Source organism: Scardinius erythrophthalmus (genome assembly GCF_964197995.2).
Source record: "Scardinius erythrophthalmus genome assembly, chromosome: 5".
In the NCBI taxonomy this organism is placed as follows: domain Eukaryota; kingdom Metazoa; phylum Chordata; class Actinopteri; order Cypriniformes; family Leuciscidae; genus Scardinius; species Scardinius erythrophthalmus.
Genome location: NC_138225.1, coordinates 12,582,413 through 12,610,342, shown reverse-complemented (window position 1 = coordinate 12,610,342; position 27,930 = coordinate 12,582,413). Strand labels below are relative to the sequence as shown.

Below are 27,930 nucleotides of genomic sequence, written 5' to 3'. Positions count from 1 at the left end.
TGCAGCGAGCCAGATTCATACTTGCAAGCACTAGGCCATGGCTCCAACATACCGCGTATGTATTTTTAATTTAGTTCTTTAACTCACAACTGTGATACACAGGAGAAGGACACACAGACGGAAGTGCTGCATCTCATGGGAATCTAGCAGCACCGTCCTTCCTGGCCATCCCAAAGCACCCATCCATCAGCAGCCTATCACTTCCCTCAGCCACAAGAGGAATAAAGCACCCATCACTGCTCACAACACACACGGTAGGAACAAAACCCTGCACTGACCTGCTGCTGACAACACTTTCTAGGTGGGTTTTTTTTTTTTAAATGATGGGGATGTCGAAAAAGAGAGTCTGTCTGCAGATCAGATGGTGACTGAGACGGTATTTTGTCCAAAAAGATCTCGAGGCGATTTCCTGGATTTTCTGCTTGGAGTGTAAATGTCCATATTGTGTGTGGGTGTATGTGTAACATGCTGATGAGTCGGGTGGGGGGCAAATGCCAAGCGCACATCAGGGCCAGTGATGGGCGTAATCAATCTCCCCCCGGGCCATAAATCTCTGGATGCATTCCTGCTCTGCCTCCCTCCATCTTCAGCTCTTTCGCTCCAGAGGAAGAAGAGAAAACAGGGGCGCGCTGCCAGACAGCCGACACAGGAAACAGCAGCTCTGTTGGAGAATGCGTAATAGGACCATCTGACTAAGTTTCAGGCAGCACTGCCGCCCACCAACCGACAACCAGACTAGCAAAGAAAGTGTAATAGTAAGTTACAGGAACAATCCTGCTGGAGTAACTTTAAGTGAAGTGCCTTGCTCAAGGGCACAATGAAGGGTTCAAACCTTCAACCTTTTGGCACAAGCACAGATCTAACCACAAGGCTACCTAGAACAGGACTTTGATTTCAGCACAAATGTGCAAGCATATCGAATATTGAAAATGCTTAACGACTGACAGTCAATAAAGAACAATGACCTCCTGAACTTAATACAGACATTAAGGTTAATTTTCACCTCTGTTTGTAATATGGAATATCACGGCTCATATGATTGTGTTTGTTCCAAAACACCTAACTGTGAGGCACATAAAAAATAAAAAAATATCAAGAATTAATTAATCATGTTGTGTTAATGTCAAGTGAACTATACAAAAACTAAATGAAAACATTTTTTAACTGAAAAAAAAAAAACTTCATAAATGCATAAAATAAAAATGGCCACAAAGTTTTTTGATTTGATATATTATAATTCTTGAAACCTTTACAACCCACCTACATTAAACATGTAAACACTTCTATAGCAATAATAATTGCAGAAATCGAAACAAATTTTTAAATTATACCATTTAGCGCATTAACTTTGGCAGCCCTAAAATACTACAACCAAAATAAAAACTAAAACTAGAAAACTACGAAACAATTAAATAAATTAAAACTTAACATTGATTGATTGATTGAAGACTAACAATGACTAAAGTAAAAAAATATATCTAAAGACCAATAAAATGGAAATAAAAACTTCTTATAAAAATCAAAATATTCAAAGCCATAATAACCCTGGTGAAACGCTTAACATGGTTTGCCTAAGTAGGTACGACATGTTCCTGGCTGGATCAATATCCTTGTTTGGAACAGCATTCCTGTCGACCAATCAGGTTTTAGGATTAGGCTTATGGCTGGGGTTAGGGGCTTGAACTACGTTCTTAATCTATTATCCCTGTGATTGGTTAGGGTCAGGGGTACAACTAGGGCTATAATTTATAGGTATTTTGTTCCAGCACCAACCAAAGATCTAGGAACATGTCCTCCTTGGCTAAATCGAGCCATGCCAGAGGGCAACTGTGTAAATTACAGCTCTTTAGATGGCAACATGATTAAACTGATGCAGAAACATCTTGAAGCTTAGTAAGAACGCCTGACAACCCTTTACCACCCATCTTGTCAGTCAGAATTTCTGAGGGAACAAATCCTCAAACTGTGAACAACAACCGAAAACATGCAATCCAAGAGTGTGCTGAATCGCTCTATTTTATTGACATGTGAAATCTGTGTTATTTAAAGACCCAGGCTCATCGGTAAACATCTCTATCTCTCTCTCGCTTTCTGTCTCCTCAATGGCTTTCTGTCACAGCGGGGAAATGGATTAGCCCTTCCTGAGACTGTTTCCGAAAATCTGCATGTGAATGCGAGCAGATGATGAGGAACTGAGCAGAGAATGAGAGTGAGATCGACAAGCGACTCAGGCCTGCCTGTATGTCTGTCAATATTTATTTATACGCATGCACTTTGAAATTGTGTAGCTATGTCAGATAACATATGCTTATCGATGTATTTGAGCAAATCAGCTGCAACACCAATAAAATCCCCACCACCATAGACTCATCATTGTCTCCCTTCAGTCAAAAGCAGTCCCAGCTCAACACGACGAACAGCAAACGCTGGAAGATTTCTGCAATTGCACTTGTGTGTCTGCTTCCTGAGATACGAGCCACATTACAAATTTGCAAATTCTCTTATCACTGTTTTTTCATAAAACTAGAGGGTTTATAAGCTGTCATTGGGAACAAACTTCACGCATTCCTGAAAATAGTGAGACATTTTCTAGGAGATATGATTGAACTCTTGCACCACTTTAAGATTAAGAAACAAGTCATGCTTGTATAGCTAAAACCAAGACAGCATGGATTTGGTTTGTTGTTATTTAGCATGAGATTTTCATCTTAAGCCCTACAGCCACACCGAATTCATAGATGTCCCTCTAACATCCATCATCTAACCTCCTAACAAAGAGCAGAAGGTTTCAGTGCAATAAGATTTTAAAACTAATGCACTTTACAATGAAAGAGAAATTTCACACAATTTTAAAAGTTTATATTTAACATATTAGACATATATTTAAATTCTGACAGATACAGATAATTATTTTAATGCAAAAGCAATATCAGATAAATGTTAAACGCATGGAACACACTTTTGTGTGTGAAGTTAAAATTCAAACCCTAAAAACTAAACTCACTTGTTTAATTTTGAGATTTACTAAACTATGGCAAGTGTTATTAACTCTTTCCCAGCCAGCGTTTATGAGAAAAGTTGCCAGCTACCGCCAAGCATTTTTGATCACAAAGATGTCATGGCCCCCAGAATATTTTGTTGTATGAATATCTGGACATGCAATATACCAAAGAACGAACAGACCCTCTGCTTAAAAAAAAAAAAAAAAAAAAAAACTTTTATTCTAGCTTCATGCATCCCTTTTTATCAATACCTGAATGTGGGTAAGTTTCATAAAAAAGCAACATTTTGAGCAAAAAGTTGAGAAGATACGTCTGGATTCAGAACGAGATCCTGGGTCGACATTTCAGACGGTAACCTTAGGCAGTTTTGATTTATATGCTGTTTAATGTTGATGAACTATGACATCGCTTGTTTCTGCTTCTTCATCTCCTGTGTTTTGATTAGGAGATTCAGTAATCTTTCAGAATATGAGTTAAGCCTGGTTCACACGGGACGATTTTAAAATTGTCGGCCGATTTTCCAAACCTGAGAGACCCCACACACGGCGATAAAAAAATCACGGGTCTAACAGTTTTGGTCGTACAGTGTGTGGTGCGCAGCCACACGGCAAAATCAACACATCACACACGAACCGATTTGACTCCCGAGCATTCCCATGTCAGACGGGAAATCTCGCAAAATCCCTCGAGATCAAACGTAATTTAATACTGTGCTTACGAGGATACTTGACAAAGAGAAATTTTTTTACGATATCGGAGCATCCTTAAGATTGTCGGAAGGGGTGAATCGGGACTAAAATCGGCCTAATTATCCTGCCGTGTGAACCAGGCTTAATTCTGCCCCCTACTGTATAAAAGTGAAAAAACAGAAAGCCAGAAATTTCCGTCAATAGCGGGGAAGAGTTGTCTCATAAAAGACGAAAAATTCCATCAATGGTGTTAATTAAATTATCACTGTTTTTTTTTTTTTTACTGGAAAATTAGGTTCAAAACTTTGTGCGTTAGATGATGGCAAAAGTCATCTGAATCTATTAATAAAAGAACATATAAAAAAAATCCTATAAAGACAAATAAGCTGGTAACTAGCGCAGTGTGAATCGTATTTTTTTTTTTATATGTGTATTACATGTATATAAAAAAATCGATGATTCACACTGCGCTAGTTGCCAGTTTATGTCCTGGCTGCGACTGGGTGATGCTACGCAGCATTTTTTGCTTTTAATGTGGATAGACAAATTACACTTACAAATTTTTAGAATGAAAACACTCCAACTGAGACATGTAGCTTAAGTCAAAGTAGTCTGTGCAAAAAATCAGTCACTGTAATTAAAGTGGTTTTGTATCTGTAACAATATACAGTTTCAGGTAGACACGCACTTAGTTTGTCTGATGCATGCCGAGATCTCTGGCGGGCGAATTAACCTCACGCTGGCCTGAGCCCCCTGAATTCTCTGAAGTGCACTTCTGTGGGGGAGCCGAAAAGATCGATAGGACCGAAAGTGAGGGGAAGGTGAAACGAAAAGGTGTTAGTGAGGATAAAAGAACCTAAGACAAAAACATGTTGGGTAAAAGTTGATTTACCGTCTATAAAATCCTCCATTATGACCAATATAGACTCGGCCTGTAGGGATTCTATGTTTATTGATGTTAAGGAGGGAGAGAGGAAGGAGCGTTTGCGTTTGTCTGCGATATCTGAAGGCTGAGGGGACGGATAGGAGGGGGGATTCTTTTCCTAATTGAATGGTGACCTGCCAGCTCGGTGTGAGTGTGTGTGTGAATGTCTGTGTGTATGAGACAGAGAGCCCCATGCAGTGCTTTTAAAAGGCCTGTGCGTCTCCCCTCTTAATAAGCCCAAACAAGTTAATCCAATCGACACACCCAGACCCTTTTCTTCAGCTTTAACAAGCAGCCACTACAGTCCCCCATAATCCCTCACACACACCGCACCGCTGAATGGAAAGCAATGAAAGAGCCCATTAGAGGGACAGACAGAGTCCCCGACCCCTTAACTTCACTACAGAGCACACACACACACACACACACAATCTTAGACACTCAAACACTACTATATAACAACCCCACAGACATGCTGCTGAACACGCTGAGCAGGCGACATTAGAAACAATCAGAATAACTCAGTCACACACACACACACAAATAATGCAACAGGACAAGGACAAACGAGAAAGCAAAACACTCACAAACAAACAAACAATCCTTCAGAGGGGACATCTGCAGACGGGCACACACAAAGGGACATAAATCCGATGAATGTTAACAAGACACGCACGCATAGGAGACCCGGCGCTTCCTAACAACACATGAATGCAGGAGAGGATGTAAAAGCCATAGAGCGAAAACAGTCCTGCTGACAGCAAACAAACAAGCAATATATGCACGTTTTTCCACTATACATACAGTCTCACTCAATAGCTAACAATATTCGCACACAATATCCACATCTGCTAAAGAGTCCGCCTCCATTCCAGGGTTAAACACAGGTCAGCCATTGTTGCAAGCATAAGCAGATGGAAGATGGTTTATTTTGCAGCTCGAAGAATGAACATAAACATATTGCAGCGGTAAATTCTTGCTTTTTTTTTTAGCTCTCCGCACGGCCTGTAAATGTGAGCTGGATGATAATACGATGAAGTCTATCTCTGTCACAGCACGTGAAACCACACGCCTGTTATCTTGAATCACGCTACAATAGCTCACATTAACGCCGTCACGTCGGTGGCTGAAGCACCAGCTAATTGACCGCTGAGACGAGACGCTGACGTGTGTGCATGTGAGGTCACATGGAAGAACTTCCTGTCTAAAGCAGTGCTGATGCATTCACAAAATACATGCATTCACAATAACACAATAAAATGACATTTGGACGTCATTTTCAGAGTAGCTTATCCATCAATAGTGCAATAGGGTGACAATCAATAAACCTGTCGTCGCATCATACTTAGGAAACAATGTTAGACTTTTTTTGTAGTTTGATGCCAAACAAAAATGTCGAGCATTCAAAGTTGCCAATGACAAACCAATATCTTTGCGGTTTAAATAAATGGCATCCTTCTGTCTGAAAACGACAGATAATATACAGATGTAGATTGATAATTATTTCCACATAACTGATAAATGACCGATATTAAATTTCCACTTTGTCTAAATCAATTAACGATAAAGAAAAACTGAAATCGCGCATTTTAAATGCTAGGCTACACGGGAATTTAGGCATCACATGAATATAACGTACAGTATGAAAAATGAATATTCAGCCTTATGATTTCATAAAACTTTTACATCTACATGCCTAAATGCAAAAATAGTAGCAATATAACAGTGAGCATGGACAATTAAATATTTAAAACTGGAATAAATAAATAAATAAATAAATATTATAAAAAAGTGCAAGCTACAGCAATGTGCAGGACTTATTCTCTCTTTACAAAGCATTTAAATACAATGAATTGTAAAAGAAAGATTGCACAGCTCAAGTGTAAAGGTCCCACATCTAAATAAAGCCGCATCGGAGCAGTTGGTTGAACGTAAAACTGCAACAATCAATAGAAAAGAACAACTAAACTAAAAAAAAAAAAAAAGCACAGTGCTGGCCATCACACTGTTTGTCACACATCTGAACTCATTCACATAACACAAGAACACTGTTTAGGATTAACACAAAATGAAAACAATGGCCTATTCTATGCACAACACCCCCACCTCCTGAAGGCATTCATTTGTTAGTGTGAATATTCAAGTGTCTTCTCTTGCTGTATTTTGTTCATTGTTTGTGCTGTTTAAACAACAGCCTGAGGGGCTGAAGTCTGAAAGATGAGCCGTTGTCATTTGAGGGAGGGCGAAAAAGATAAATAATTAAATCATACACGCTGATGTAAAAATGTAATGTACCATCAATAGTTCAAATCGATAGAAAATAATTGAAGTCAAAAAGTTTACACATCCATGTACGGTATCAGTGTTCTCTGAGGACACACTCCAATATCCCAGAATGCACCTGCAGGCCTGCTGACCTCAATTTCCATTACCACTGAGTGAGGAACAATCAATTACTGGGAAAAATACATTTTGCAAGCACAAATAAGTATGCAGTTGGGACTTTTTATTCTCACCATAACAAAACTATAAATGATAAACCAGACTGATGTGAGCGATAAAGATAAAAACGTATATAAAATATAAAACACAATGTCATTCAGTCATGTGGCCCAGCCACCATAAAATCCACTGCCACTTAACCTTCAAAACATAGGCTAAACATATATGTATGTGCAGGGATGTACACACACACACACACACACATTCATGCTTTATCAGACATCTTTTCCTCTAAGATTATCAGTTTTCTGTCCAATAATCAGAGAGAGAGTGAGAGAGAGAGCGTGAATAACGGCCCTGCCTGGCCCTTGTGGCAGGAAATATCCGGCACCTTCCATATCACACAGCTGTCCTGATAAAGACCCGCTTTATCATTCCCCTTCCGAGGGACATGAGGTAGTGAAGGTGAGGTGTGTGTAATTCACATGCGCACGTGTATCTATGTGAAGGTGGCCACTAAAGAAGGAAATGTGTGTGGAATGGTAATCTTTTGATAAGTCTCAGATATGTGTATACGCTCACAGGAGCCGTCAAAGAAAGGCATCCAAGTTCATCGCTGCGGAGACATTTGGGCGGCTGTAGTCGGCTGACAAAGCTGCTTTGCAAAATGATATACAAAGCAGATCGCATCCAAACACACGCCAACTCTACCTGACACGCTCGTGTAATCGCCAGCACTTTTTAAACTGAGTCACTGGTGGATGCTTGGGAGTTCACTTAGGTTATTATAAAAAAATATAATTTAAAAATACACTAAAATAAAAACATTGTATTAAAATAAAAAAATATTTCGGTGTAGTAAAATAAAAAATAAAAAATGGCATAATGGGTTCATTAAAAAAAATTTACTGTATACATTTATACTGTCAAATTATAACACATTTATTGACAATATAAATAAAAAAATAAGTGATTCAGAATTTTTTTTTGAAAAAGTACAAATTGACAGCATAAATGAAAAATAAACACAGTTAAAAAATAAAATGTTAAAAACAAGTTTAGAATTTTTTTTATAAAAAATGATTTTTTTGTGTGTGCAAAATGTCACAAAGCAGATCACTTCCAAACACACGCCAACTCTACGCTTGTGTAAATCGCACGACCAGTGACTTCCACATGTGTCTGTCATTTTCTCAAAGAGGGTTTCGTTAAGTCTCCTCTGCTAGTTTGAAAAACGCTCTAGACAGCATGACAATCATAAGGTCAAGTGAGGCTTGGGAGATTCATCCGAGACTGAGTTTATGATCCGATGAGGCCAAGAACACTGTTTATCCTGAGGACCATGTCATAAAATCCTAGCACAAAACAAACACCAGGCCTGAAACCCCTCATGCAGGCATTCGAGAATAGGTGCAGTCATGCAAAACCCTGCTTATGATGAGACGTGCCCTCTGACCTCTCTCTCTCTCTCTCTGGCGTGGCACACACACACACACACACACACACACACACACACACACACACACACACACACACACACACACACACACACACACACACACACACACACACACACACACACACACACACACACACACACACACACACACACACACACACACACACACACACACGTCCCTAAGCAGAGTTCAGCATCTTAAATTACTGCCTGCCCTTTCCCTCTGTGTGTTGCCCTCCTCTCCTGACCCCTCCGCTTCACTGACGGGGAACTGTTCATAATTAAATGTTAATCTAAAAAATAAAAAAAACCTTCCTTCTTCCTATCTCTCGCTTTCTCTCCTCCACATTTTTGAGAAGAGATCTAGTTAGAGATTGCATTAGCATGAAAAAGCAGGCTGGTAATTGTCTTCACCCAGCGGAGTGATCTGTAGCTCGGTGAGCAGAGAAATCTGAGGATTAGTTTAAAAAAAAAAAAAAAGCCAGCAGCAGCAGCAGCAGCTCTATCTCTGCTCAGAGCGCAGATGCTGCCCACAGCCACAGAGTCTCCGATTAAATTACACTGCGAAGAGGATGTGACCATTGACTTAAAAAATTAAATAAAATAGACCAGTGGGAGACTAAAGCTCGACCTCCGTTTTAACTGCCAAGCTTATCCACAAACCCCTCGTCTCGCTAATCTATTAATATGCATTTCTGCTGAAAACGAGGGAAGAGATTGGGTCGGTGGTTAAATGTGGTTTCGAGATATGGCATGGTGTATTAAAGGGGTAAGATATCCTAAAATCACGCCTGTAGGCCCTACTGCCCTCCTTTAATCCCGGGTGTCACATTTTAGCTTCTCTGCTTGCCAGATCCACACTTCAAACACACAGATACCTAAAGGGAAAAAAATATTGCTCAGAGGTTGCTCTTTCAAAGCTCAGGAGACTTAATGTTCTCAGTTGTTTTATTCAAAGAAATAGTTCATCCAAAAATGAAAATCATGCCCTCCAGAAGCTCACAAATCTCATTTGCGTATGCGCATATTTCAAACTTGGAAGGACTGTTGCGGCATGTTTGATGTGAATGATAGCAAATGACGCTGGTTGTCACGTGTATTGAGCATGTATGCGGAACCGCAAATTAGATTTGATCACACTTGACTTTTATGCTTTTATTAAAATGTGTTAAAATATTTTAGTATAAGCCTTGTAATTGAAAATAAACAAATGGGTTCAAAAAATAGAATAAAAAAATATTTCACAGTATAAATGTGTCTTTCTAAATGAAAATATATAGCTGGAGGAACCTTCCAACTGGATAATGTTTAGTGGTCCGTGGCATCAAAAAGTTTGAAAACACCTGATCTAGATAATAGACCTAATTATTGGAAGAATTTGGTATGAAATACTTGCGTACATATTTAAATCACTGACTTCTGACTGCAGACAGGTTTCTTGGCGAATCTAAGCAAAGTGTATGATACCGTTAACTACAGTTCTTTTAATGGCATTGCTGTTTCCGGAGAAACAGCTGAGCTGTTAAAAAGATGTTTCAGTCTTCGGAACCATCCATTCATTTTGGCCTTGCGCCACATGCACATCAGGGATGAGAAAAAGCACTTCCACCTCCAAGGCAAAACTTCAGCCGCCCAATAATCTAATATTTCATAAACTCCTTTATTCCTCCTCACAGACTTCCTTGAGATGAAACATTTGCCCTGCGAGCAGTGCAGAGAGGAGTCTGACTCGCTGCGGGATTAATGGCGTTCTCAGGGTGGAAGTTAAGGACCGACAACTGACCTTCTCCTCTGCCCAGAACTCAACGCGCAATTAGCTACATTCACTGCACCGTGCAAGCCCACAACAGAGCGTCTCGGTTTACAGTTTACATAGGAAATAACAGGGCAAAAGGGCGGTTCACACGTGTCTCGAGCACTTCTGAAGACCTTGAAAAGCGTTTTTCCTTGGCTGCTCCTTTGAATTTACCGTAAATAGACCAAAAGAAAGGATCTGTTTGTATGGCAAGCACAGCGTGTGTCCCGTCGGTGGGGTAAGCGGAGCTGACGAGAGATTGACAGATAGAGTGTACAGGATACGGGTGAGGAGACTTTGTGTGGAGATATACGACTCCCTCTCTGATCGGCAGTCCCTGACCTTCCGATGCACGCTCCTTAACTTCCTCATTAAGCTGTCACACAGCATGCCAAAAACAAACCAGAGCTCAATACATATCTTCCTCCCATTCAACCACACAACCTTCCTCCTAAAAAAAGAAGAAGAGACAATCGAACCAGTGGACGACTGGATCGCCTTTCAGCATCTCAGCTTGCCCGGCCTGAGTAAATGTGCTCAATACTTGCAACGATTAAACTGGCCGTCCCGTCTAGCCGTAGACAGTCTGCCTCTGTCCACGGCAATCATACCCTATTAGAATAATGATAAGATATCCCGTCTCCATCTCCTTTCCCTTCCTCTATGCTTTCCTGGTCGGGTCTCTGATAGACATTAATTCTAGTTTCATCTATAAAGCCAAGCTCATGCATATTTAACAGAATCTATTACTTTAGGATTCAATTATAAAAGACTGTCCCTCTTAAATTTTTTATAGTCCGCATAATTGGTTGCAGGGCCCAAACAGGACTTGAAAAACCAGAGTTTATTCATAAAAATAAAACCGGGCAGGACATAAAAAACAACAACAAACCTTCAGAAGTCTGTATAAGGGTACACACAGTGCAAGTATGTGCTTGGTATCTCTCACAGATACAAACTGACAAACAAACAATTAAACCGCCCAGACCCGACAGAAAGAGATTTTCCTTTTAATTGGTCCCCAGGGCTGGAGGGACCTCTCGTCAAGAAAGGACACCTCCACAGAGTCTGGACTTTGGATTTCTGACAGCCTTCAGTCTGAATGGAGATTTAGATGACAAGTGAGAAATTTAGCCTAAGAAATTATAAAAGCCTGGGAGCATGACGTTTCGTCATGTCCTTAACAGCATGAAGGGGCTTTCATTTCACACTGACAGAGATTTGCAGTGACAAAGCCACCGGAAGTCATTTGTTTTCAATAAAAGTTGGTGTTTTGCGCTGACTTGAGCGACAGCAAACGTTGCCAATGTGACAAAGTTGAACAAAGTTCTACTCTATGCAAATCATCAATGGTGGGATGTGTGACTTCTAATGGCAGTAGGGAAGGGTAGGGTTATCTATCTATTGTGTGTATGTGTATGTGTGTGTGTGTGGGTGTGTGTGTGCACTGTGCAGTGACGGAAATTAGGGCTGTCACTTTTTATTCGATATTCGAATATGCATTCGAACATGACGTGAAATATCCGAAACCGAACTATAAATAAACTATCCGGTTTTTAAAGTGCCATGTTTTGCGCATTTTTTACAGTCTATGATTAGACCGTTTGCTTTTTATTTTATTGTTTGCCATCTCATCCAGTAGCGGCTGCTCTAAACGTATTGTAGCGTAGGCCCATGACCAAATCAAGCGAATAATAGCCAATAGCCAGCTTGTTTTGAAAATGGAAGATAACGACAAGACAAATGAGTCCGCGCTGTAATTCCTGCCTATTACACACACACACACACGACCCACAGAAAAGACACGTGTCAGTATCGAGTTCTCTTTCGGGCTTGAACAAACCATAACACACAAATTATGCCAAATGTCCGTTTTGTCGAGTGTCCTCATAAGAGCAGTCTTAAATTATTTAAATAAAGTCTTAAATGAACGTAGAGATTTGTGAGAAAATGCGACGCATGTCAGATCGCGTCTCTGTCCGCAGCGGCTGGTCTTAAAGTGTCATTAATGTTAATAACAAAGGTAAGAGAGTACATTACTCACTCAGACCCGGCGCCAGAAGGATTATTATACCGGTAGCCTAATCATGAATGCACTCCGCTATCTTTTAACACATCTCCGGCGAACGGCTTTTTCACGCAAAAGAAAAACTCTTCATGAAGCACAGTGAAATTCAGCGACCATGTGGCGTTTCCTGATGGATCGAGGTTGTTCGTTAACTTCATTTTACTCGTAGATATTCGAATATATTCGAATACATTTCTTGATATTCGATATCCGTTCGAATTTGATTTTTCTCAAAAGTGACAGCCCTAACGGAAATGGCTGAGATTCACTAGGCGAAAAGTAGTTGGGGACTTTTTTTTTTTTTTTTTTTTTAACCACAGAAGCAGAAAATCCCACTATATTTTTATGTATGAAATTTGCATAGCATTTGGAGGCTATTACATGTATAAAAGATGGAAATCCTCTTCATTTTAAAATGGATGCCCATCAAAAATGATATAATTGCATCATATTTAATATTTCAAACACTTCATTTCCAAGAATGCATTACCTGCGTTGAATTTCATTTCAGCAAATTCCTCATTCCAATTCCTAAATTGCAATTTTGGAATTGGAACGAGGCACAGTCTATCAAGGGCATTTCCCAACAAAAAGAGGAAAAAAGAGGGAGAAAGCTCTAGATGTCATCGTCCCCCAAATTAGCACTGAAGGGACATTCCCAGAGCTTGTCCCCACCGCCTGCCAACACTCGGGCGTATCTGCGCAGGGGGAAATATTTCACAGCATATAAATTAAGCGTGTGAGCGAGGCCGGTGTGCTAAGCAGCACGCAGATAGGCCAGTTATTCACAGCTCTGCTGGGACGGCGGCGTCTGCAGCCTCCGCACGCTCCTATCAGATCGTTTGTCACCAGCGATAGACAATTTACTACACAAGCCTTTTTCAATTTATTCATTGTGCTGTCACTGCAGTTTTCTCCCCCGCGCTGAAAGACGCCATACTCTCAAACGAACCCCGTCTGATGGAGACAGCCTCTGAGCCGTGTCTATTTGGACACGCAGATGCATACACCTGCTGAGCCTCCCTCTTTACTGTGGACAAAAACAAACACTGTCTGTTTAAATCTTCTTAATTGAGAGTAAAGGAGAAGAACCCAGGAGACACAAAAGGTAGATGTCCCTTTCCACTCTCTTCCTCTCCCTCCCTGCCAAACCTCGGCTTCTAAAACAGTGTGATAAAAGCATGCGAGGTGGGAAGAGCACATAGAGACAGCAAACATCCATCCGCCTTGTCTCAAATTAGCTCCAGGCTGGCTTGAGGAGATAGCCAGTGAGTGCTTCCATTAAGGGCAAACGAACCCCTCTGTGACCACCACAACCTTCTCTCCACCAATCTCTCTGAGGCTCAGAGGTACCCACAGCTCTTCTGGGAACACCAGAAAGATAGCAGGGCTGTGCTGGAAAAAGCAGAATTGTAGTATTTTTGCAGGTAAAACCTTGTCATCTGTAAGACTGAAATCCTCAAAAAAAAAAAAAAAAACACTATTACAGAATTTTTTTAACTGTATTACAGTACAAAATTACTGTATAAAGAATCAATGTTGAGAATAATGGACAAAAAACTGACACATGTAATATGTAAAAATGTCATTAATCAGCATAAAAAATTTAAAAAATCAGAAAAAGCCCCCAAAACTAAAACTAACAACTAATATATAAAAAGTCCTACAAACTTAAATTGTCATTATGCAAAACATGCTATTTTTAATAATAGTATAGCAGTAGTAGTAGTAGTAGTAGTAATGACAACAACAATACTATTATTATAAATAAAAAGCCTGTACTACTATTATTCACATAGGAACAGTAAAAAGCACATTTACTAAAAGACTTCAAAATAATAATAATAATAATAAGATCTGGGTATATTTTTGTGAGATTCCCCAGGGATTGTGAACCTGGTTGGGCATAGGGCCAGAGATAGGTTAAAGTCCCTCTGGAACATTTTTCTTCAAGACACTACTAGGACAAAAAAGTTTGGAGAGCTACAGAGTTGCTGTCAAGCTATTCATTTGAAAGATTTCAGCATCTCCGAGTTCAGCACCACATAACCTTGCTGCTGGATATGTGAGTCTCTTTGATTAGCGGCTTTAATGAGCCACACAATTAGATATGAGGCAATAAAGGGCTCGTTTAGAAGCGGTGTGGTCTCTGACGGCTGAACCGGAGTTAATTGAGATTTACGTGACAAGATGCTGCTGCAGCAAACAGCCTTGGAGAACGGTCAGCCTAAACTGTGAGCTATTCGGGATCAAAGAAATGACCAAGCAGATAAGAGAGCAAAAGATAAGCCTGCTGACATGCGCTTGGCATCGTATTTTGTATTTTGATACTAACTTGATGAAAAAAAAAAGGCTGAGCACTTTGTTTTCATGGGTCTTTTAGCATTGAAAAAAAAAAGGCATCAGTGGCCATGAGAGTCTGAGCAAGAGAGGTTAGGGCCGCTGTATTCATCCTTCATGTGAAGCCAATGCCATTAAATAACAGCAGAGAGGGCCTCCCCAAGGACCACAGTCCTCGTCATAGTACACTGATCAAGGCAAAGCAGCTGTCACAACAGCCGAAGTTTTAGAACATATAATCACACAGAAATAGGCAGGTCTTTAAAAAAAAAAAAAAAAACTATTCAAACGTATTTGAAAGAAGTCTCTCATACTCAGCAAGGCTGCATTTATTTGATCAAAAATACAGTAAAAACAGTAATATTGTGAAATATTATTACAACTTAACTGTTTTAATATATTTTTAAAATGTATTATATGTAATATTCCTGTGATGACAAAGCTGAATTTTCAGCATCATTACTCCAGTCTACAGTGTCACATGGTCCTTCAGAAATCATTCTAATTTGCTGATTTGGTGCTCAAGAAATATATCTTATGATCAATGCTGAAAACAATTGTGCTCCTTAATATTTATATGGAAACCGCAATATATTTCTTTTCAGGATTCCTTGATTAACAGAATTTCAAAAGAACAGCATTCATATGAAACAGATATCTTTTGGAACATTATAAATGTCTTTACAGTCACTTTTGATCAATTTAATGTATCCTTGCTGAATAAACTTGTTCATTTCTTCAAATAAATAAATAAATAAAATCTTGACCTCAAACTTTTGAGGATCATGATGTACATGAAATGGCATTCAAAATACATTACTGAATTGAATGGAATAAACAGCAGGAATAAAATGATAATACGGTGGGACTTATATTTATTTTTGACTGGATTGTGAAAAGTGACACCTACACTATGATATTACTTGTGGCTTTATATGACCAGAAAAGTTGTTTCAAAGGAGAAAGTTGAAAAGATTATGAAAGCAAACATAGAATAATGTGCAGTTAAACAACTAAATAGGGCCCATTTTGATTTCATGTAAACAGAAGTATTATGTCTTAAATGGGCAGCACAGTTTTTCCGCAATCCAAACACAAATACAGACCTCAGTGTCCTAAAAGGCCAGTTTATGGAGATTTCAGCTGCGCAGACAGATCCAGAGCTTCTCCAGTGTCTCGCAGGAAGAATGATGTCAACTGTGCAACTATCTCAGATGTCCCCTTTGAAAGCCCTGTTCCAGACTTTCTCTCTCTCAATAGGGGGAATCTGAAAAGGGCTGAGATGAGAGATAGATGTGCTCAGAGCCTGGGTGTCTGGCCCTCGTATAAAACACACAGCCAAAATATCCAGAGAGGGCACCGTTTGTACGAGGGACAAGGTGACCCTGTCTCCCGGGAGCCTGTGAAATGACACAATAGACGCCTCTCATCTCTACACACACACACAGACACACATATCCACAAACGCCAGCCACTATCACTCTGCCGAGGAGGGAGTCGGCACAAAAATGAAGAATGGATGGGGGACACCGCCCCACTCCACTCCACCCCACCCCACCCCAGCGCCACAGCCCTTGAGCCCCTATTCAGGCAGAATCCGGTGACAAGCCCCCTGCATACACCCCACAGACGGTGCCGAATTCCACCCTCCGCCCTGAGCCTCTGCCACAGGCCCGACAGATGGAGCGGCTATTGATCGAACAGCTCGCACCCTCCCCGCTCGCTGCATCCATCCCCTGAGGAAACAAAGGGCTGGAGAAGTCAAGAGAGACGCCTGAATACGGGGAGCAGGGCCGGGGCAGCCGCAAGAGTGGGCGGGGGGAGAGGGGCGGGGGTGGGCAAAATGCTTCCACACAGCTGAGTTATGCAGCAAGTGTCTGGGGCTTGGGAGAGCGGAGGCATTTCAAAGCTTTGAATGCACTTTTATGATCCAGACTCGGAGGAGACAGGTTGTGTGGAGAGCACACAAGATCAGCGGCGGCTGTGTTTGCACGGACATAATGGACAGTAAACACTGCCGGCGGAGATGATACGGTTGCTGACGGACAGAGCATCATCAAAACAAACAGCTCTTTTTATCAGCAAGCTGGGAAACTTCACAAATATTTAGACGGATAAATTGTTTGGCTTAACGAAACGGAAGAACATGATATCATGACAAAAAGAAAACTCTTTTAAGCACTTTTAAAGGGATAGTTCACCCAAAAATGAAAATTCTGTCATCATTTCTTTCGAAAACTTTTTCTTCTGCGAAACATAAAAGAAGATATTTGATGTTTGATGTACAAGATGTTTTTTGTCCATACAATGTCAATTGTCATCAAAACAATTTTTTTTTTACATAATTTTTGTACTTAAAAAAATAAGTACACGTGGAACGTAAAAATAAATGAATAAAATAAATAAATAATACTATCATATCCTTTATGCTGGTCCTTTTCACAATTCAAATCCTGTCTACAACATCCAGCTGAATATGTTTTGACTAGGAAATACATCATATTAAGAAAGCGAAATGAGTTTTGGAATGTTGTTATGCTGTCTTTAAACATTTTATAAGCCATATAAAAAGCTCACTCTGTCTAGACTATCTGATTTAAGTTCCTTTTTCACTTTTTCCACTTCTGAATTAAATAAAGATATACATATTAACTGGTCTGAATCTGTGGTAACCAATGGAGTCTCCACATGAGAAGTTCTGCACCCCCTTTTCTGCCTTGGTTGGGAGTCCTGCATGGCGAAAACATGTTTTTCTGGAGAAGGAAATTCAATGGAGCTTCATCCCTGAGCGGTCCTTGGGAGAAACCCCTATCGAGTAGCACCGCTCTGTGCATCACTGCGCCCAGCCAACCCTGTCTGGAGCTCTCAGCCCGCTGGATCGAGTTTCCTCAGGTGGGGACCCGAACACCTCATCCTAATTGGGAGAAGGGGGCCAAGGGGAGGCGAGGGCATCAGCACAAAACAGAGCGATTCAATATGGGGTGAAACCATAAAGTTCCTGAGAACCGATTACCATTTTGTCTTTGAGTAAGACGCCTGACCTCGTTTTGCTCCAGGGGGATTGTTCTTGCAATTAGTGTACCGTGAGTCACTTTGAATTAAAAATGTCTGCTTAATGCCAAATAAGCAATTAAAAGAAGCATGTTTGAACTAATATTAAGTACCTCGCTTCATCGTAAAAATGTTTAGAGGCTCTGCACTTTTTTCCTCAACTCACTAGTTTTATACTTCTTAATGCCTCCAACAAGGCAGCACTTCATTAACAGCGAGAGTCTTTTCGGCAGAAATGCCTGCTGGTTTTGTGATAAAATGAATCCGTGGCCTTGTTTTAAAAGCTCACATGAAAGGTTTGCATTGGTTTCTGAACTGTCTGCTGTTTGACATGAAAAAATAATCTCTCCACATAATTAGCGGTGTTTACTACAGCAAGTTTCACTATTACTATCTTTCATACTTGTGGTTAGAAGTTTGTTCAAACCACTACTAAACCAAAGTGTCATAGAAATGAATGATACCTCAAATCATGTGATGTGTTGTTACTTTTCTAAACGATTAGACTTACAATTTTCACCTGGTGGACAATTAGGCAGTCAAAACACCATAGAAACCACGCAAAACACCTTAGCAACTGTGTAAGACACCCTAGAAACCTCATGGCAATGTCTCAAGCCCTATAATAGAGCTTGCTTAGTGGAGAAATTCTGATTCCTATGCCTCACAGGACACATATGATGTTAACTTTTGTAAGCGGCATGTTTGTTCTAATGTCCCTGTTTTTTTCCACTGCTGTTTTGCCCTTGAGCGAGGCAATGAACTCACATGATTTGCTCCAAGGGCGCCTGAACACAGCGATTCTGCATCTCCTGGTCTAAACCCATGACCTCAGTTCAATGACCTTTCCGAAAGAACGGAGACCACCCAGTGACCTCCCTCTATTAAAATAAAGGTTAAAGCGAGTCATGTGGACTTTTTTCCGTCTAGCAAAACACATCGAATGGGCCAACGAGTTAGATGAGAGCGAACGAGCAGAGGGCCGGAGGGATATCAGGTAAAACCAGCAGCCTGATTTTACAATCACCTCACCATCTGCATGTTGCTCATCTATCACTCGCTCTCTGACAGATTAGATTTCTAATATTGTGCGCATTCAGAAAGCTTCGGTTTCTCCTTAACAAAGAGAACGAGCCCGTTATGTTCCCCCCGTTCGCTCTTTTTCAGAGTGGTCTCCACAGTGCGCTCTCAGATTCCAGAACACAATGCTGCTCAGGTCTGGCTCGGATTTAAAAGATTAATAGCCCTCTGTCGTGACAGAAATGCAATCGTCTGAGTTTTCTGTGACAGCAGGGAGGGGGACGTGCAAAAAAAAAACGGCGAGTGTGAAAACCGAAAGAGAGAAACTATTGTCCACAGTCACAAATGCAGCTGATGAGGACTGATTGCTATCGCTACTCTCTCAAGTTTGCCTGTCAATCAAAGCCGGCAACATCAATGGGACGAATTTGAATGATAAAACGAAAAGTCACAAGCGGCAGCATTTCGCTTGTCACCGGGGTTAGCGAACGTGTCGACGTGAAGGAGAGGGGAGGGGAGAAGTTTGCACAGAAATCGGGTTTTGCCGAGAAGATGGCATCTCTGCCCTTCAATCATAACACAAAGCGTTACCACCGAGCGTCTGCTTAACAATCCCAGATTCAATACCCAGCACAAGTCTGTCACTCGCACGCGCAAGAGAGAACAGAATGGGCCTGGCGCTGCAAGACACGTCGTAAGTGACACTCAATGGGAGAGTTTCATGGCTTGTCTCTGCTCCATCAGTGCGGATCAATCAAGCGTTCCCCAATAACCAGCAGCTGTCACCTCGCAGGAAACATCAATCAGATGTCGTTCAAAAATAAAGACGGTAATTAATCTTAGAAAAGAACGTATAAGAGTTAGTCGATCCACACGGGACCAATCAAAAATATACTTTAAGCATACGATCACAACCATATGTCACAAGAAATTCAATTCACTCCGTCAAGAACTTGGAGCTCCGAAGATCAAAAGCCCTTCAAAAACATCACTGGTCCAACATCTAGAGGAATTGATGTAAAAGTGTATGATAAATGTTTGATGCGCAGTGGATTTGAACCTAGAGATGGGGCCAAAGAAAGCGAGAAAGTACATTTTGAACAGCTGTTCTCACTACACTCCATCCCCAGGAGAAATTCTTCTCCGGTCTTCTTGGTCTTTCTCCCTCTCGCTCCCTTTCAGGCCGAAGGACCTAAAAGCCTTTCTCCTCACATCAGAAAACTGACTGCTTCAACGTGGTTCTTTTCAGCCTGATTCTCCCATCTACTTCCACAATGACTAGAAGGACGAGGAGGAAAGAGGGTGACAAGATGAGCGAGGCAGAGGGAGGGAGAAATAGAGTGAGATATCCCTGCAGGCTCTCGTCAGTTCCAGGCCATTAGCTCTCCCTCACTGGGACTTTGTTTACAGGCGGACATAAATAGAATTCTCCTCCTTTATCTGAAGCGCCATCCTGTGCCACTGATGAGGGATGGGGCTTCAGACCGGAGCCTCTCAGACAAGCGGTCAAGAAAAAGGCGCTATGATCTAACAGCCAAGAGATAGTGCGCATTAAGAACTGGTCACACAGGGCTCGTCTTACCGTGAGGGGGAAGAACTTCACGTATTCACAAAAGAGCGCAATGCGCCACACTAACTAATGGTAGAGGATGTCACCTACACCGAAACTTGCAGACTGTTACTAACTTTAGGTGGAAACTAGGAGTCACGACTGAAAACTGTTAGAAAAAACAATTCCACTATCTTGGGAACTTGAAATGAGAGTATGATCTGAGTATTTAAGACTTTTCACGTAGTGGTTTATTTGAATGGTCCTTTAAAGGGAATTGGTTAAAAGTAGCGAGTAGTGAACAATATTTAGTCGAATAAAAGAAAAACTAGCATTGAAAATGTATTTTAGCAGTCGCTTCAATGAACAGGTTAAAAAATGATTAACTGATTAGTTACACTGGAATCATTTTATTTAATTTTTTTGTATTAAAAAACAAATATTCAATACTGTTGTTTTTAAATCAGTTACAGACTGCGAAATGTTGCTTTTTTTATGGTCGCAAAATACTGTTCACATAATTTGTTCAATATGAAAAGGTTGATTTAGAAAAAAACATTTTCACAACATGTTCGTTTTAGTTAAAAATTTTTTTTTTCTTATGCCTTCAAATACGTTTTATAGAAAGTGTCCATAAAATATTGCGTCATTTATAGCCCTAACAAGTACAGTTCGACAAAATCATTAAAAAGAACAGTTTCAAAAGTTTCAGACATCACTACGGGAAAAAGAACCGCTCCACACTTTAGTGCCGAGTACAAACCACTTCTATTAAAAACGTTCTGAAAATGATATAAGTTGACAGCATTACTTGGAAATCGGGATTAAACATGAAAAATCATACAGAGGAAAAAAAGAAAAATTAGGAACCATCTGCTGCTCACATCTCTGCACATTATTGGTAAACAGGCACAGAGGGAGTGTGTGTGCGCATGTTTGGTGTAAAAGCACATAGCGATGCTCCGGCACACTCTCATATTCCTCCGAGAGAGACAGACACACGCGCAGACACACTACTCCAGCTCCACTTCCACAGTTACTGCCCACAGCAGAATCTGATTGGCTGAGACAAGATGACAGCTGGACAGATGTTCCAGAGGAGGCACACATGGGAGGTTAGAACGTGTGCGCTGTGTTTTCAGCATGTCTGCATTCTGACTCCATGAACAGGAGAGTTGTCACAGCCGGTCTCACAGACGGATCCCATGGAATCGGCGCGGAGCCGCTTGAGCGAGGGACAGGATGAGGAGAAAGAACTGTAGAACACATCCAAACCTTCCAAAACCACATCTGTCGCCTGCAATTTCGTACGCCAGTCATGCGGGTTTTAATGCGAAATGCAAATCAAATGATAATGGCTTACTTTAAAACTAGCCCTGCATTTACGCCAGCATCTCATTTGTTTCAGATCTATGAACCGTCAAAGAGTTCAGACTGATATTTATCAATAATTAAGCCATATCCTCTAACCATTACCTCTGAATATAAATAACTTGTGTACATTCAAACACAAGACAGATAAAAGATCAGCAAATGTGCCCAGCGAAGCATAGTAAACCATCACCAGTTCAAAGTTCTGTGTTTCTAAGACTACTAGACAACTGCTAGGCCAAGCTACACTCAGAATAAGCCTAAACAAATATAATTCTGAAACAGTGTTACAATTCACAAATTAACATTTCCAGCCATACACCACTGAAGAATCTGCTTATTTGAGATGGTTCAAACTGCAATTAAGGTGTTTCCAAGCCCAAAAAGAAATCAAAACTGAAATGTCAAATTAAAAGCAAGAGATCCTTGATTTTTAACCAGAGTCTAATTTAGGCTTTGAGGCTCTCGGGAAGCTCCAAATTAATTTCATCCCAACCTGGAGAAGCAAGAGGAAAGTCTTCAAAGCTGGAGAGATAATTGGCCGCACACAAATTATGCCTGAAACTCGGCACAAGCTAAAAGAACATCAATGCCTTTCGTTAGGAAAAGGCAGTGTGTAAATTGGGGTCAGGCTCAAGAAGCACACATGCACGCGCAATCAAGCATTCAGCGGAGGTTGCATATGTGGGGTTTTATAAACAATAAAAACTCTTTCGAAAGCCTCTCCTTCTCGGCAAGACAGGTCTGGAGATAAAACACTCGGCTTTGGGCCAACCATATCTGCCAGACCTCTCATCTCAGAATTATACAGATAATAATACAGAATTATGGTAATTATAGCTAAAAACCTACCCCCAACCCTAAACCTAGCCCTTCCATAAAATGAAAATTTACTGTAAATTTCACAATTTAAATACTTTAAAGACTGAGAAAAACCAACAAGATGACTTACGGCATCTGGCGATCTATGTAATACAATCTGTATGCCTTATCACTAGGTAAAAAGCGAGGAAAGTGAAGTAGAAGAAGAGCGGTACTATTGATGACATCAGCGAATCCAGAGGGAGGGGATCTGATGACATCATAAGTTACTGTTTCACTGTAGACTTGTAGTAGGGGGTGGTTTACAGTACTGCGGGATGCAGTCGCATACACTTGGCAGTTCCACCAACCTAATCAAAATGTTGATTTATAATAAACACTACAATATTACATATAAAAAGAAGATTTGTCAAATTTGATTTTAAGTCCACAAAAAGAGCAAAACAAATGAGCCAATAAGGGTGCCATGTCCTCATCACTCTGCAGCAGTTGTCATATAAAGGACCAAAGTTCTCTGGGAAGAAGTCATCTACAGTTTTTCGAGTAAGCAGTAGGCTAACTGATCAACAAGGCCGATAATGCAAAAGTACTTTGAAAAGGTAGCCATTTGTGCATTTTAAATACACAAACCAATTATTTTTTAACCTGTTTGTAATTAAACAAACCAATGAACTGACATGCTAATCGAAAGTTTCCCCAGTGCTTTTCTTCAAATAAATATGGATTTCACTAAGGGAATCTTTTCATTGAAACAAACAGCTCAAATGAACCAATACACAAAAATGCTTAATTAAAATTTGATTTGCCTTTTAATTATTTAGGGGTTTGAATGAGTAAAAAAAAAATGCAGGAGCCCAAAAAAGCGAAAGTGAATGGACAATAGAAGGAACCGGGACATGATGCCAGCTGAAATCTAATCCACACAAGAACTACAGCATCTACCATCTCAGGCTGACAGTTCCAAATTGATGCAATTCTAGAAATATTTCTATTAGTCTCACAGCAAACGGGCAGTACACGAACGCCCAGCTACTCATACACCTGCCCGCCATTAGGCAGGTTTCAGAGGATTACTGAGGACACATAATTGTACATGACATCTTTGAGAGATAAAAGTGATTACGATGGATAAAAGGTTGGTGGAGGGCGACTAACAATTGCTTAGCAACCAGTCATTATCCCTCCCCCTGAGGAGAGCGAGGTGACGTCCATCCGTATAACCCACCCCAACAAACAATTACAAACAGTGATAAAAAGTGGCACAATAGCTCTTGACACACAAATAGGTTAACACAATAAAGCTACCTATGCCCAGCTCACTCGAGGGAGGAAAGCAATTCCAGCAGCAGGCAGGAGGTAATAAAGCAGGAGGTTTGTGTGTGTGTGTGTGTGTGTGTGTCCATCCAGTCTTAGTCCTGAGCTCCTGTGCTCGAGCAGAGTAAGGCATGCAGAAAAGTAGACGCCCGAGGGCCTAATATCACTGTTGGTTTAGAACCTTTTGACAAGAGCAATAACACTGGCCAAGAATGGCAGAAACCCCAGCCTACAGCGGCGGAGCGCTGTACAGAAATAATGGCGTTACATTAGAGGCTTGTGTGCGCTTTGCTGTTCGCCACTGTCTCTGAACAATAACATTAACATGGGGGAAAAGCCCTATGCAATGGCTTTTTCAATCACAAACCTATCGAAGGAGTGAGACATTGTATTCCGACCCATTAACGTCATCAACAATTAAACATCTACGCCTGGCAATGTGTGATACAAATCTCTAGAGTTTTTATTATAACGCGTTGCATTCCCAGCACACAGCGTGAAGTCGCCAGCAGGGGTGTGGGATTGCTAATCGCAAACGGCCGAGGCCGAAGGCATTGTTTCCTGCAGTCGGTGGAAATTTCATTACCTCTCGAATACACTACAAGCTGACTAACTGCCTTCATGAAACGCATGGCATGAACAATATAGATTGCATAGTATTTGAAGAGATACATGACAATCTAAGTCGCTGCCAATGACACTTTCATTATCGTAACCCGCTTTGAATGCGAACAGAATCAACTTTTGTGTCTTTGTGGCCACGGTTAAGAGTATAATTAAAAGTGTTAAACTTTCAACCACACCACATGACAAAACCCATTTTCCCTGGCAGTAAACTAAACAGGATTTGTAAACAGGTCACAGTCTAAGGCTCTCACTACATTTTAATAGCCTTAATATGTTGGAAAAATAACGCAAGCACACATTTTTTCCCCCCACTTTAAAGGCTGCCCACCACAATGTTAATAAATAAAACTCAGAAGCGCAGTGGGAGTATGATATTAGTCACACCCTCCGTCAGACAACTTTGCTAGTAAATAGAGGCGAATAAATACGTCTATGCTATTCATTGTACCTCCACAAAATAATTTTGTACGCAGCGATAACAGATAACGTTTCACATATCATTTGCTGTGTATATGTCTCTTTCAATAGCACTAAATACAGAAGATAGGCATTCTATTGGAAAGGATAATTGGAATGGAGAGGAACCTTGGAAAGGATAATTGAGCTTTGACTTCCAGGGCAGTCTGTCTTACCCTCATGGGGGATTAGGAGAACTTTCCACTTCGTGAGAACACCAGGTACTCTGTTTTGTGATGCAGTAAGCCCATGTCTCATGCATGTGTCATGTCCTATCAGTGAGCTCCATATGTTTAAACAATAACACCATTCTTAATAATAACAGGGTTGACATAGTTTAAGGGTCAACAGGAGCATGGTAATGATCCAAGATAAGCTATGGATTTCAAGTCGAGAGAGATGTGTTGTGAGACGACAACACTTGTGTTGTGAGAGATTGTGAGAGATGTAACACTTGTGGTGAGCGTAGGCTGCAAATATTACAAATCAGCACAGGAAACACAAACAGGCCTTAAAGAAATGATTAAAGCAAAAGTTACAATTCCATTGTCATTTATTTACCTTCATGTTATTCCAAACTGTATGTATTGTATAACTGTATCGCAGTTCACATTAAGTTATCGCAGATCACATTTTTCTTCAATATCGTGCACCCCTAATACTTAAAAAATATTTTCAAGAATGTGAAGAAAAAAAGGGCTGTTCAACTCCAAAAGGGGCAAAAACATTTTTTAAATGAGTCTGAATTGAGATAGCAAACAGGGTGCAAAATTGTAGCTCAGATTTTAATGTAACAAAATTATAAATGTTTTATTCAGATAGGAAAATAAAAACAGTATTTTTTTTAATAGACACGCAAAGTTTGTCAAGACAAAACTTGAATGTGGACAAAACACTGTGAGAAAGTTTTTAAAAGAAAGAAAAAAAGTCTCATTTAGAAGTTCATAGGCCTTATGGGTGGAGAGAACAGCACATAGATGTATGCTTTTATTGTATGTAAAAGTGCAATACAAATGTCGCTTTTTGTGTTTGGAGAAACATTGTTTTTATGGGTGAACCATTCTTTTAAGTAATGGAGAAAAATATAGTCTAAACACCGCAGCTTTGGATTGCAACGATGGTTTCATTACAGCATGTCACAATGATGAAATGAACCATGGGATGGTATGAGAATCAGGATATTACCCAAATCTTTCGCAAAAATGGGGTAAAGAACAAAGATATCTGCAACGGCATATAACAGAGCTACACTGAAAGCATTTCGCTGAATTATGCTGGCAGAGAAACAACAGTGAAGGGAGTACAAAGAAACTAACTGAAAACACTAAGCCGTAACTCATGGAAATTGAACTGCTCCCTTTACAAGGAGAAACAGGATGCACTATGAATTCTCCAGAAAAGTTCTTTAAAAAAAAAACACACTCCCGTAATTCTCAATGACTGATGCCCAAGCAAACTTTTCAGTCCTTTAGGAGCAGCGAGCAGGGCCACTTTCCCAGCATCCCCCACTGTCCACCAGCAGGAAATCAATTTACCCAGGAGGCCGATTACACAGCCGCTTGTTTTTAGGGAGAACAATTTGCCCTTCAAAGGGGCGCTCTTTGAATATGATTCCTGTTCGCTAGTGTGATTAGCTATGAAGCAGAGAGGATGTGAAGCTGTACACCATTTAATCTGCTGTTCTTCCACTGCACTCAGAGCCATTAAATAACAAACATGCCACAGGTAACTCTCTAAGCCTGAAAGGGGAAAAACAGCTCCTTCAAATGCTCAAAGAGAGTTTGATGGGACTTACAAGCGTTCAAGAATATAGCTGTGATCCGCACTCAAAATTCACTTTATTTCACATTTTTCACAGGGGAATAATACAACAGACGTTTCGGCTCGCAGGCCTTCTTCAGTGTGCTAAATTCTCTAATCCCTCCACCGACTATATAACCAATTCATTAATTACATTGACGTCATCAAAATTGGCCAGTGTTAAAAATCACTCACTTAATTAAATGTGTTCAACAGCAATTATCCACACACAATATGATCTTGTTAAACGCATCCACCAATAATTTTCATGAATCACAAGACATGATTTTATACTAAGCACAATCAAAAAAACTTTCAAGTGTTTCACTGTTGCTCCATCCTCAACAGAATGTAAAAAGAGGAGATTCTGGCCTTTCCAAAAAAAATCTGCTGATTCCAGTGTTTTGAGAACTACGGAGAAGGCAAAACCTTCAATAAGATTTGTGAAATCATCATCTCCTTGAAGTTGCAGAGATGCCAGAGAAGGAAGGGCCTCGGAACGGCTAAATCAACAAGCTGCAGCCCAGCAGCGTCTCATTTGGATGAGGATAAAGCTGGTGAAATTGAAACTGCAGCAAAGCAAAGGTCAAGTAAACAACAACCACACAAGTTATCCTGAAATTCCATTTAGAGTGGAGCATCTTGACACCATTTCCATGCTTGGATTTTCTTCCCGACACTTTTAATCAATATCACCTACGAAAGCAACACGGGCTGAGCCTTTTATGTAGCGACAGGGGAGAAAGGAATGCCATAAAGAAGGAGGAATCAAACAGCCTCCACCGCAGGTGTTGCGCGTTAACAGATGTTGGGAACATTAGCATTGTACGAACGGCTAGGGGAATGGAGTGGGGGAGAGAGGATAGGAATTGTGGATTACCAGGGGCACAGAAATAATAGCTCTTCCGGAACAATGGCACCTCCTTAACACTCAATACTCGCAGGAGGAGCTCTGTAGGAGAGCAGTGAGACAGGAGCATTCACAATCCATTCACCGCACTTTCACAACTAACAAAGACATTTTCTTTTGACACTCTTTTCTATTCTGTATTTCTCAGCACCCACGGTAAATTGGTCTATTCATTTTTCAAAGTACCAGTGATTTAAAAAAATGCACAAGATGGAGACCCATTCTTTTGGTGAAGGTAAAAGGGACCAGTAAGTTTAGACACTTTTTGTGTGTGCTATCTGGGTACCAGG

The 27,930-nt window shown here is 40.6% G+C and overlaps 1 protein-coding gene across 1 annotated transcript in view; it reads right to left on the bottom strand.

The window, feature by feature from the left end:
• The window catches only part of fam222aa (family with sequence similarity 222 member Aa), a 56,555-nt gene that overhangs the window by 24,024 nt on the left and 4,601 nt on the right, over positions 1 to 27,930 (bottom strand). The gene's annotated exons all lie outside the window — the stretch shown is intronic.